The 13,214-nt window shown below is 42.8% G+C and overlaps 1 protein-coding gene across 1 annotated transcript in view; it reads right to left on the bottom strand.

Annotated features, from left to right (window-relative positions):
* The window catches only part of ptk7b (protein tyrosine kinase 7b), an 86,487-nt gene that overhangs the window by 21,286 nt on the left and 51,987 nt on the right, over positions 1 to 13,214 (bottom strand). The gene's annotated exons all lie outside the window — the stretch shown is intronic.

Raw genomic sequence — 13,214 nt, forward strand, 5'->3', positions numbered from 1 at the left:
TGCAGTCAACAGTAGATGGACCAACACTAAAGGGCCAGACTGATGTCTCATGTCCTGAAACAACATTACTTCCAGATGCTGCTTATCTGCTGCAGATATCTGTAAGTCACCCACTTTCCTGAAATTATTTCTTCAAATTAAGTGTTTTTGTAACATCCAGTTAGTAACAAAATGCCTAAAGATACAAACATTTGTTTAGATCTGCTACAGCTTCTTGTGTCCTCTGCTTGTCCAGCTTCCTCAATTTTTTTAAGGACATACTGCACACCATTGTTGACATATGCAGACTTTTCAGCCAATAGCTGACCAGCATTTGTCACAGATTAAACCCAAAAAAGAAAGATTAAGTGTTTTTGTAACTGCTGCTAGTAACAAAGTACCTAAAAATGTTTTTTTGCTAAGTTGATTGTTATGTACTATGTGTAGACACAAGACTTTTTGACAGTACAGTTGGTCAAGTTAAAACGAACACACTGATACTAGCACTGCAGCAATGGTCAGTATCCTACAGCTTATGTATATATAAAATATTTTATGACTTTATACAGATTCAGATCACGAAACTTGTGTCCCACAGCTGGTAGTTTCTACCCTCATTTAAACACAGTCATGCATATCCTTACCAGACTATTGTGTCTACCTCAGAGTACCAACATCATGGGAAGTATTTTTTCCTCTCATTCAATTCAGTTTTGTTTATACTGTAAATCTCGGTTCACTAATATGTTTTTTTTATGACAAACTACACTCTTTATTGTTGGCAAGTGTAAACATACAGATGACATTATCAGAGTGCACCTGATTTAAACTCAGCAGCTGCCTACTAGTTTGAACAACCACCATAATGAAACACTTATCAATAGCCATCTGCAAAGGTTGTCGAGGCAGGCCCTCATGAGCCCCGTATAACACAATGTTATCCTGCCTGTCTGGGGTTTGTTATGATAAGTAACGGTCCACCACCAGAGTTGATTAACCATACCTACACCTGTGTGACGGCGTGTGTGTCTGCCTGTGTCTGGCTAGAAAAAAAAGGTAGATCTTTCAATAAAGTTAAATCAAGGAAGATGTTGATAATGAGCCAATGAAATGCTCCCATCTTTGACCCTCTAACATGCCACCGCTCCTGTCCTGCAGGTGGTTAGCGCTGACAGGCAGGTAGGCAGGAAAAGACACAGCGAGTTAGAAAGGATGGTCAAACAAGACTTCCATTCTGGTGAGCCTGCAGTAAGGTTCAGGTCCAGTGTAAATCAGATTGCCTCATATGGCCACAAGTATTACTTACAGCATTTCAAAGAAAACAGTGTGTCAGCTTAAGTCATGGACTTTTATTTGCATCAGCAAGACCGAAATCAGAAAATTCCATCTAAATGTTACATGAAAGGTGGGCAAATAGCCTTCAATTGCTAGGAAGGTTGTGCAAAGCACGCTGGAAAATAAACTTGTCTCTCCAAGGCTCAAGCGTGCCGACTCTGACATCTCACGGCACCGCAGAAGATCAGAGAAAAGATTACTCGTAGAAATGCTAAGCAACAGCTCTCAACACTGACATCAAATAAATTGAAGCAGTACTTCTTTAAAATCCAGAGAAAAACAACTGAATATCTGAGACCATCGTATAAACCTTTTCGGTCGCCAGTAAAACCTCGGCTCTGGCTACACCTTTATCAGCTGGTTAAAATAGCTAAGAATGGAGGGCTCAATGACTGTATGCTTTAATTTTGTCATTTTCCATTTGAATAGACTCTTGTTTTTTTATTCTTCTTTGGGGAATCTATTTTTATATAGACGACTTCATCGGTTCTAGCAAAGACACCAATGGCCCGATGACTGGCTTTTACTTTATCTCGAATCAAACCTCGAATCATTCCTCCATGACCAGCTTCTGCATAATTTTCACTCAGTTTTTGATATATGATCACATCTACTTTTCAGTTTTTTCCTCGTGACTTCGTGCCAGACATAATAATCATAAGAAACCACCCTACAATACTATTAAGCAAAAAAAAAAATATTGAGCAAAAATACTTTTATTGTATTTCTTTCAGCTTCTGAAATGTATGATTTCTTCTTTTTCACTGATTAACAATTAATAATATTTTGACATAGTTAATAAATCATTTCCCACAGCCTCTGAAACGAGCTCTACCATGAAGGTTCCCCATGATTTATTGCACAAAGGGTTGTAACAACTCCTCGTCTGTATAAGCAAATGGTCTCCAGCAATTCTCCTGTGGGACTGAGAATTTGTTCCATCTGTGCAAAACTGGGATAAAAGGTAGCAGATGGGCTGGAAACACCAGCGAAGTCATCCTCGCCATCCACCTCAGACAATCTATGCTCGCAGACAGCCTTCCGCCTCCATGCCAAGCCTACAGCTGGGGTGCGAGGTAGCATGCCAGCTTCCATCACACCGAACCTCCTCTGCGCAGCAATATTACAAGCTTTGGCGGAGGCACGCGGTTGATGGTTTCATTTGAGATGCTCGCTGACAAACAGCGCGAGTTTGTGAGTTTAGAACTACGCAGACGCAAAGGGAACGACTTCCGGAAAAAGTCCCGGCAGATGCGGCGCAGACAGATAAGGCGTTTTCACATTCCACGGAGTGACAGACGTGAGAGTGAGGTGGGTAGAATGAGGCGCTCGACTCTGCCAAGTTTACTGTACTGAACAAACAGAGAAGGTGCCGTGACCTACATCTATCAAGCGCGCTCCAATCCTGCTTCTCTAAACTGCCGCAGAAGAGCAGACTTCAAGGGCACACGTGCACAAACAGTATAAACACAGTCATGCACACAAAGCATCACAACTGCCATCCCTGTTCTTGTCTTTTACCTTCACTTTACTCACTCAGGAACCCAAATTTCACTGAAGTTGTATCAGTCTGGCCAGATCGACACAGATAATTTAGGTCACGCTTTTCAGCGAGTCACAAGAGGGCTGCAGAAAAGAGGAATGCTCGGATATTCGCTGTGTGGCATTTGGGATAGATAAGCAGGGTAAATGCTATCCAAACTCAGACTGAGGGCCCTTCAAAGAGAGAGCAGTTGAAAGGGAGAGTTGCAGATAAAAGGCAAAGAGAGTGAGACTGAGGAACACAGGACGGGACTGTTCTTATGACAAAAAACATTCAACACAAAGAATGCTGCGACTAGCAATGTGCCATCAGAAGCAGTGAGAAGGAACGTCACACGGTGGCAAACCTGCAAGTAAACAACGCACCACCGTCTTTTGGTCAAGATGCAATTAGCAAAGTTTTAACAAACCAATATATCCATTAATGACGCATTAGTGTGTTATTTTGGTTTAGACCGCTCGTTTGAACAAAAAACTACATTTTATACTCAAGTTTTCATTTTAAAACTTGCTCATTAATAAAAGTTCTTTTCACTCACGAACTCTGTTCAATTTCTGAAAAATCGTTTGGGATATGTTTCCCAAAATTTGTGCAATTTCTGCACAAACAAGCCGGGATGTTTTCAACGAAATTCTTTCTCATATGAATCACACAGAAGGAAACGGTCCACTTCACACATGTTCGCCTTACTGGAAACACTCTGTGTGCTTCAGCTGAAGGAGCTGCCTGATCAGCAGCACACGTGACATTCACTCACAAACACTGGATGAATATTTGGTGCTCTGTCATCACATCGAGATCACACGTGTCACGCATTTCCGTTGCCATATGACTGGAAAACCTCGGAGTTCAGGAGCTGCAGTGTATGAGTGAAACAAATTCTGCATGTCCTAACATATGAGAAGCGTAAACAGTGTTGAAAAACTGATACCTAAAGTTTCTACTATTCAAATACTTTTTTTTAAGCTAGAAAGCCATTAAAACAGTGAAATGTCTTTCAGCCCGCATCCACAAAAATACGCCTCGGCTTCGATACCGATCAGCAGCCCAAAAAACTTGCAGCACTGTTAATATTTCACGTCAATCACAGCACATGGGTGTTTTTGACACATTTCAAAACAATTCCTCAGAATTCAACTGACGTATCTGGAAATAAGTCAGATGAGACAGAAACTGGGTTAAAAATATAGCAGGAAACTGCTGAGAGGGTGAAATATCTGCACACGGCGATTCGCCTCTTCAGCTCACTGCACTGCCGACCCCATTAAGCCTGGCACGGCTGTCATGGCTGTCAGGTGGGAGTCGCCTTTAAGTCAGCCTGACAGCCAGAACCCACCATAATAGGTTCATCTGAAACTCACCGCCTCCTTTCTTTCTGTCTCTCCCAACTTTGTTTGCTGGCACTGACAGGCAGGGCTGGCCGAGCCGATTCAGTTTTCAAGAACAGATGCAAGATGCAGACGGAGGCAAAATCAGTGTTCTAATAACACAATCTAATGAATACAAACAAGATTTCACATTTCTGCATTTAAAAAGAAAAATGAATTCTCTGAGATAAGCAGCATCAGAGATGTTATCAGTGAAAAAACCTGCGATGAGCACTGTGTGTTTCCACCAGGCCATCACACACACCACAATGTTATCTCTGAAAGTTTCCCCAAACATGCCTCTGCAGGGTGACGACATCCAAGGATGACACACGAGCCCGAGGCTCCATGAGGTTAAAGAGAGACACACTCAGGAGCCACAAATACGTGGCACCAGACACACACCCACTGTGGGAGCTCGAATAGCCCCATATGTGTGCGGTTTAACAGCTTCTCAGTGGACCGTGTCAAAGCCAGACAGCTGCGCTGAAATGTTTGCAAATGACAGGACAGCAGAACAAGGAGCCTTGGAGTCGCAGAAATGAGTGCTGCTGACGGCGCGTGAGACAGTGATTGGAGCGTTTGACATTAGACATTAATCTCAATCCTTAAAGTGACACGCATATCGCAGAGTCTCAAACATTCAACTGCAGCTGATACGCTGTATCCAAGCAAAACACTGATAAATATTTAAGAAGTTAAAGGTTCTGTAATTCAGCCTGTTTGCTATTAAAATATACAGTGAGGTGAATATGTCCTCAGAAATGTCAAAAAATTTAAAAGGTAAACAAAGGTGATCAGCAGGTGATGAATTATTTAGTATTTAAAGTATTTTAATTATGCTTTTCTTTCCAATCCTTATTTATGCGCACTCATTTCCTTTAAGCACAGCGTTGGAGTCCCAGATGTTTTTGACTCTCCTCTGCTCTTTCTTTCACCACGTTTGAAATGAAATAAATGGTGCCATGTTTGTGTCTGTTTGTGCATTTGACTACGCAGAGCGAAGGAGTGTGGGCACGCATGTGTGCAGTCTTCAAATAAATAAATCAAATGTGTGCGCAGCCTGACGGTGACACTGAATGTTTAAGAACTGGCCTGAACAGGAAAAGGAGTGACAGCAGAGTTCAGCATGAAGGGGAACAGTATGAAAAAACCTCAAAAGATAAAAAAAAAAAAGGCACTCAAGAAAAGCACAGTCAAAGGCTGCCGCTGACAGTTTACAAAGCTTTTAAGACTCAGATTCACTTTACTTTATAGAATTTAGTACATATAGTATGACTTCTTCTGGAGGCTGAAAGCTGTGCATGAGCTCTGCTATAGTAGTCTCTTAGGTTTCAAGCAGGGGACTAAGGCAGAGAAGGGCTGTGTACATAAATAAACTTTATTTGTAATCACATGTATAATAATAATAGGTTTTTTTGTAGGTTGACAGAGGCTTTGGTCAAATAATAAAACTGGACACACACAAATGCATTAGAGCTTCAAAGTTGGGTTGCCATGGCAATAATTGTGGTCTAAATATTGAAAAGAAAAAACCTGTGATTATAATTTTTGCAATATTTGAGCATCCTTTGCAGAGAGCAGAGCACCAGGTGTGCCCAATGCTCGCACTTCTTTACACTACGAGTAACTAATTTAAAGCGCCACTTGGTAACAAAGAGTCCATAACCCATGAAAACGGCACTATCTAACGTGATCACTCCATTTTCATTACTCCATCCTCTCCCAAATCGCAATATCTACATAACCCAATTAAGGATAAGACCTGCAAGACTGCTGATAACATCAGCCCTCCCAGCTCAAGCAGCACACGCCGACAACAAACAGTGAAACTTCAAAAGAGTACACCAAAAAAAGGGGGGGAAATAAAAATAAGACTCAGTCTGATTAATAATTCATGACTCCAAAAGTTCACATAAGATCTGAAAGTAGGTTTAACATCTTATTCAGTCAATGTCAGTCAGGAGGTAAGACAAGCAGCACTGCAACAAGCACAGACTGGAAAAAGATGTCATCAATTTTTCAGGATGCAAAAGATGGCACGCTGATGCAACTACTCCCTCTTTAAAAGCATCCACTTTAGTAGGTTCAGTCCCCGCAGCCCTGCCATGGCTGCATGAGTAAATATGGCGATGCTCCACACGGGGTGTCGGGCCTCTGGTCATTTTTACAGGACAAAAAAAAGCAGAATCAAAATCAGAGGTGGATGACTGTCCTCATCTTCAAGCTGGGGTTATGAATACAAACCTACAGCAATCCATTAAACCAGCCAGACATGCATGCCAGCAATGGGGAGAGGACCATACCTTATTTGCTCTGAAATTTAGCAGCTGCTGCAGATTCCTACTGCTTCACTGGAGTGATAAACTAACAAGATTAGCTTTCCTATTAGGCTGCATGTCAAACAGAGCAAAGGAAGAAGATGTTCCTCACTGTTATGAGAAGAAAGACAGATGCAGAGTGTGGCAAACACAAAACAGAAACCTGCACACAGTATCTGGAAAGAGCCTCTGGGCTTGAACCTAAACACCTTTTAAAGTATCCGTGGCACCAAGTGATAAAAGTCGACTTTTCCTGAGCATAAGCAAAATACTTGGGAGAAAAATCTGATCTTTAAGAAAGGTGACCTCATTAATGACTGGCATGCTGGGATCACACATGCTGATAACCATCTATCAGAGTCCAGGCAAGTGTGTTTTTACAAGCTGTAGTAAAACCTCAGATGGAAAAGTGTGATAGCTTCATCCTCGGTTGGGTGGACCGAGATGTCAGAACGATCAAATGGAAAGGAGAATAAGTGGCAAAGTCATGGGAAGCTCTGACGCCCACTGACAGAACTTTCAATGCCCGTCAACAAATTACTTGATTTGTGTGTATGTGTGGGTGGGTGTGTGTTTTTCAGTTTTCCACTGGCTGCCTGACTTAAAACCGGCTGGCAGAAGATCTTCCCTAAAAACTGACTTTATGGTTTAATAAGTGCTGTGGAAAAAAGGGAAGAGAGAGCACGAAACAGGTAAGGGAGGGTGATTAATATCTTGTGACTTATATCGTGACAGTTTAAATTCCCTGCACGTCTCAGTCATGCATCGCAGGGTTGGAAAATGTTGATCACGGACAAATATCGGCGTTTGTTTGCGGTGATCCAGGAAATTTCAGCTTCAGTGATTTCTTGGCCAATATTTTAACATTTCTGTCTGTCAGCAACAGTTTCGTCTTCTCCAGCGTGAACGACGCAGAGCGATCGCCCGTACACGGAACAGAAACGCCGCCAAACGAAGAGGTCAGGTTGCCTTTTTGAACTCGACAGGAGTGAAGATAAACAAGATCGAGTCAGACCAGGTACGACTTCCCTGTCAGCTCACTGAAACGCGAGTGACAGATATGCACGCTTAACTGGGTGTAAATGTCCCGGATTTATTTAATGCAGAAAAATCCAGAAACGAGCACACAAAAAAGGTCAACAAGCACAAGAAATATATTCAAGATCTGCTGTGAAGTGACAAAAAACATCTGATTAACTGGACCCTGCAGATAAAGCCGATTTAAATACAAGTTAAGCAGTTTACTTTTCCATAATGTTTCTCTCAACGTGAACACAAACCTCAGAGTGATCACGTTTTCTTAAATGATATCGGAGCCTCTTCAAAGGCAGCTTTCAGTGTTCAACCCCAGTCATTACAGAGGCTCCCAAACTCCATCAAGTCAAGATGAATCAAAGTAATACAAAAGGATAACACCCTGCTGACTCTTTCCATTAAATCCACAAAACTGACCCCAGGTAGTGTTTTATCCTCTGCGAGGTGCACATCAGCACAGCGCTTCCCTGCGTTTATTCATCTCCTTTAATTGAAAACCATCTTCAAGCAGCCAAGCCAGCCTGCCCTTTTACCGGTGACACTCATATGCACGCGCGCTACCTAAATTCAATCGCTGCCGTTATTGTACCGGGTAATTGCCCTGTGGAAAGGGTCTCTCTCTGCAAAGGGGCTTGCTCGTGTGCAAAGAGAGGGCTCATTATAAGAAACCTCGCTGAGATCCCTATCGGTTCGTGTGTGTTTCACTCCATCTCGTCGCTGACGGCAGGGAGCGAGCACGGCACCAACTACACAAAGAAACCCCCCCAACTTATTACCAGGCAACACTGGCATGGCAACCGGGATGCAACCTCGCCAGGTAACTTGGTTCACTCCTTCCATTATATTAAAAAAAAAAAGAGAAAGAGAAAAAGAAAGAAGCTTCTGAACTGATTCCCATTTTGAAAACTCTCGAATATTTTTTCATCAAATTATTCCAGATGACAGAAATTAATTTGTCTTAGAGAAAAAAAAGAGGGCTTGACAGAAGTATGTCACCTCTCCTATGCAGCAATGAAAAGCTCTCTCATCACTTCTAACGAGGCGCTGCTTGCCAACACAGCTCGCTCTTTCAAATGAAGTACTCCATATGGTATCCATGACAGGAGAGACAAAAAACAACACTCAAATGGCAGTGTGAACAGGAGAGAGGGGGGTGCATGAGCCATAAATCTCTTAATAAGCACACTGGGAGGCGGTCAACAGCATCAAAGTGTTGGCTATGCCCCACCCAAACATTACTCCAACAGTGTTTTAATAGGCCACACAGCATCACTGCCTCATTATAGTCATACCAGGAGGCCCGAAGCACAATTCAGACTGGGACGGAGGATGCGGACTAGTTTGGAGCATCATGCGGAGCTCCATTTGCAAAAAGAAACCTAATCATGGTTTAAGTAGGAAAAATTATCTGTGTCTGTGCAAAAATCTTCAGCCAGACCTCATTTTGTTGTATTTTGCTTCCAAGCAGCCCAATTCTCCCCTGGAAGGGGAATTGGTTCTGTTTGTTTGTCTATCTGTTAGCAGTCTAGCCTCCAAGATACCATTTTAAATTTCGTGTGATAGTAGATACCAATAACAGCTCGAGCTGATTTCATTTTGGTAAAAGTCCGGTCACGATCAAGGTCACACCGAATGTGAAAAATCAATAAAAATGTTATATTACCCACAATTTCTTTTTTTTGATGGATCATTTTCAAACTTCCCAATAATATACTAGGGACATGCAAGTATCGAGGTTGGCTTTGACCTTTATTGCTAGTGCCCAACGTTGCAACCACTTATACATAAAATACAAACACACAAAAAAGTATACCTGAATTTACAAGCCATTTAAAAACAAGCCACATGTAACAGATGTTATCATGATTGAAACAGTGTGGCATCATCTTGACAGGACACAAGAAAATGCAACTAACATTCAAAAACCTTTAGGAAGCCTTAAACTATTCCTGAAGACTACTTTAATTATAAGAAAGCTGTGCAAAAAGTTCAGGCTGTGTTGAAGGTCATAACAACTCTATTTTTGCCTTACACGCTTATTTACTGCCCTTATTATTATTTTCCTAGCAAAACATGAAGAAATGATGGCTAGCTTTGCACAGCACTGCATATTCAGTACAGTTTAGTTCTAGGACTAAAACAAAGTGTTGGAATTCAAAGGCCTGTCTTCTTCCCACGCCACTGCTGAGGTTATTTAAGTATTACCACAGTATAACGCTGTAAAGCGATTCCTCGTTATCATAGGATGTGTAAACAGCCGCAGACTGAGACTGATCGGTTTGCTTTATGGCAGATGCAGCTCCAGTATGCAAAGAAGCCTTTCAAAGATGATGTGTGCCACGTCGCTCATCGCCCCCCTCGACTTCATCCCTCGACACCCGGCTTCATAACTGTCATGCTGCATCTAAAATAGAGACATCTGAGCACAGCCAGCTCTCACCAATTTTCAACACCCACTCATAAAAGGCGGGCTGTTGAAACACAGGCAGCCTAATGCATCTCTGCGTAACCCACACGTTACCGAGGACAGAGCGCGAGCCAGCAGAGACGGAGGGGAAGAAAAGAATGAGCTGTGATAAGATTTTAAACAATCTGTCTGCAACGCCCACATGATGACGACGGGGAAAAACCTTTCAGACAGTTCACAGATCTCGTCGTGACCATGAAAGCGACCTTGGGTGTTATTACCCATGGTGCACAGCGACCTGGAGCCACAGCCGTCCCCTGCAGCTGTGCTCTTAGGAGACAGAAAATATGGGAGCAATTATTAGATTAAGACGGATTAGGCTTTGCTCAGGTAAAGTAGGTTGGGCCGTTTTTGTCTCTTTGGTCCTGAAAAACGCGGCGGTAATCCAGTAAGAACACTTTTAAAAGAAAACTTGAAACGGGCTGGAATTTTTCTACTTTACTTTAAGTACAGAAACACAACAAAAGGCTCTCCACGCGAGCATGTGAAAGCCTACCGCTAACGGTTTACGCAATAAGTGCTCAAACTATCCTGCAGGGGTCATGGGCAACATCACCACAGAGTTATCAAGCGAAACACAAAGCAACGGTAATGTCAAACATCTGGGGTCACCGTCAATATTTTTCCTGAAGTATGAGCCAAAGATGGAAGATTAAGTCACAGCTGAACAGAGGAGCTCGGCACTTTGCAGCCAGGCTAAACACGCAGGTCTGATAGACGTTGCAGACAAAAAGAGCCTGCTGTTTAGGTGGGAGTTTGAGAACTGAAGCTAGCTTCATGGTTAAATCTGGCTCTGCAGGCCTGTGGATGCAGCCTCTGCAGAGTGATGTGACAGATAGGAGATAAAACAGAGTTTGAAGAAGTGGGATGCTCTTTCCACGTCTCCGTCTTCTGAAATGTGATCTGTGATGAAGGATAACCTCGGCGGATTAAAAACAGAGAAGAGGGGAAAGAAAAAAGAAAAATACCCCGACTATACAGGCCAAAGCCAAACATGCAGACTTGGTGCAGAAATCTTATATAGTGCAGGAACAACACAATATGTCTCCAGATTGACAGGAGCTGCTTTTCACATCAGCCGTAATAAACGATGGCTCCCCTTGCTGGCTCCAGCAGCAGATGGGCGCTGAGTTCTCGACTGCCTGTGCCAGCCCCGTCCTCTGCAGGCGGCTCTGGCTGATGCCTGCGCCTCGGCTATGTCCAGACATCCGTGCCAGCCAGGAATGTGGTGGTGGCGCTCTTCGGTACGCTGGCAGACGCCCCAGCGCCGATGAGAGCGAGCTGAGATAAGAAGGCTTTCGTGCTAAAAAAGAGAAGATGAGGGCCTGAACGCTTGTTTTCCATCAATCTGCTGACAGTGTATATTATGGCTGGAGTCTTTGGGGACTTTTGGCTTCATAAAGGCGAGAGCACAGAGTCTGCTATAGTCATTACTCTATCTCGCTTCGAGGAGGACCGGAGATTGTGTGAGGATATAACCCAGTCCCCTTGACGATTGACGATTTCATTCTAGGTCAATTCAATTTCAGATTCCGCTACGACGTCCAACTGCTAATATGCTAAGCATGACAATTAAAATAAAAAAATAAAAAAGGTTTGAAATTAGATTCTTCTGTCATGGCAGCCTCAGTTACATGATCTAATGAGGCAAACTGCAGAGACGAAATGAAGGAACTCTTAATGATAGATGGATGAATGAGCATGCCCAGTTTTAAGAGTCGGATTCTTCCAGTCGCTCAATGAGGCTCCAGAGGACAATAACTACTCCATTAAACCTCCGTTTCTCTCCTGTTTTGTTTTGCTGTCTCTCTCCATCACACTATTACAGCACATTTGCCACTGACCTTCAGAACTGTATTTTAAAAGCTTCCTGGATACTTCTGGAAAAAGGCTATCTGTATTATCCTCGTGGGTTTTTTGGTTCTAGCACGTGGACTCACATGCCTGAGTGAAGCAGAGAGAGGAAAGAGTGTGTGTCTACCTTTCTTATTTGATTCACAAAAACAGATTTAGGACATGGATGGCCCATGGGCTTCTCTGGATCTTCCTTTCTTTGCTTTCCTTCACACACACACACACACACACACACAGAGATGTTGATGCTGGCAGGAGGGAATCAAACAAACCTGGCAACTAGGCTGTTTCCAGCTAGTTGCCAGTCAGCTTCTGTGGTGTAGGTTTCCTGGCAGAGCTTGGCTGGCGCTCCAGAGCGGGATTAGTGCAGTCACCACAAATTAATTAGCCACAACCTTCCTGGACAGACGTCTACTGTAAGTACAGTAACTGGCGTTTCTCGTACTGTAAGAAAAGCCTCTGTGACTCTGGACCACATGGGTGCGAGAAGGTGCTTTTTTAGAAATATGTTGACTCAGCAAACACTACAGCAGGAACTTTTAATGGAAGTCTTTACGAGTGCGCAAAGATGCTTTCGCTTTATTTTCAACACTGATCCCAGAAGTATTTCTACAAATCCAACATTGTAAATGCTGAAGTGCACGAGATAACACAGCTAATCTGAACTTAATCTAATTTTTTCAGACTAACAATTTCAAAAATCTCAAAAATACCCCATAACAACAGATCGCTGCAATACAACAACGACTAACGTAGTTATGCATAAGCAGTAACAACACAAAAACACAGTGTTTTCACCTTCCTCTGCCTCACTAATTGAAACCACGCAACCGGGACAGAGAGGAAAGAAGTCGAGCTAAAAGCACACACAGTAAACAAGGAACTAATGGTACACTTAATGAGAACGTGTGTCATCTTAATAAAATCTGACATCAAAAGAATCCCATTACGAGTTGCAAAGAGCTCGTGAGTCTGTTGTTCCAGCATTGAGCCCAGTGTTCTTCATGCATCTGCAGCCTAAATTATAATAATTAGGTTGTATAATCTTTTAATTAAGCAAGCCACTCTGTGACATCATGTTTGGAAGCTGGCAGGCGGTCTGCTTGCACCGCCACGAAGAGGAGGAGTGCAGGGGGGTTAGAAAAACCCACTGGTGCACTAAATCTTTGTTTCTTACAGCTGCTCAGGCTTTTTTTCTTCTACACACACGGTGAGACCATCTTAAGTCTGGATGCAAACGACATTTTACTGCAGATCACACCTGGTCACAGAATCCATTTCAACTGTGGCTTAGAGAGCATTTGTTTATAAGG

The sequence above is a fragment of the Pundamilia nyererei genome, unplaced genomic scaffold (genome assembly GCF_000239375.1).
Source record: "Pundamilia nyererei isolate P.nyererei 1_Seehausen unplaced genomic scaffold, PunNye1.0 scaffold00120, whole genome shotgun sequence".
Taxonomy (NCBI): Eukaryota; Metazoa; Chordata; class Actinopteri; order Cichliformes; family Cichlidae; genus Pundamilia; species Pundamilia nyererei.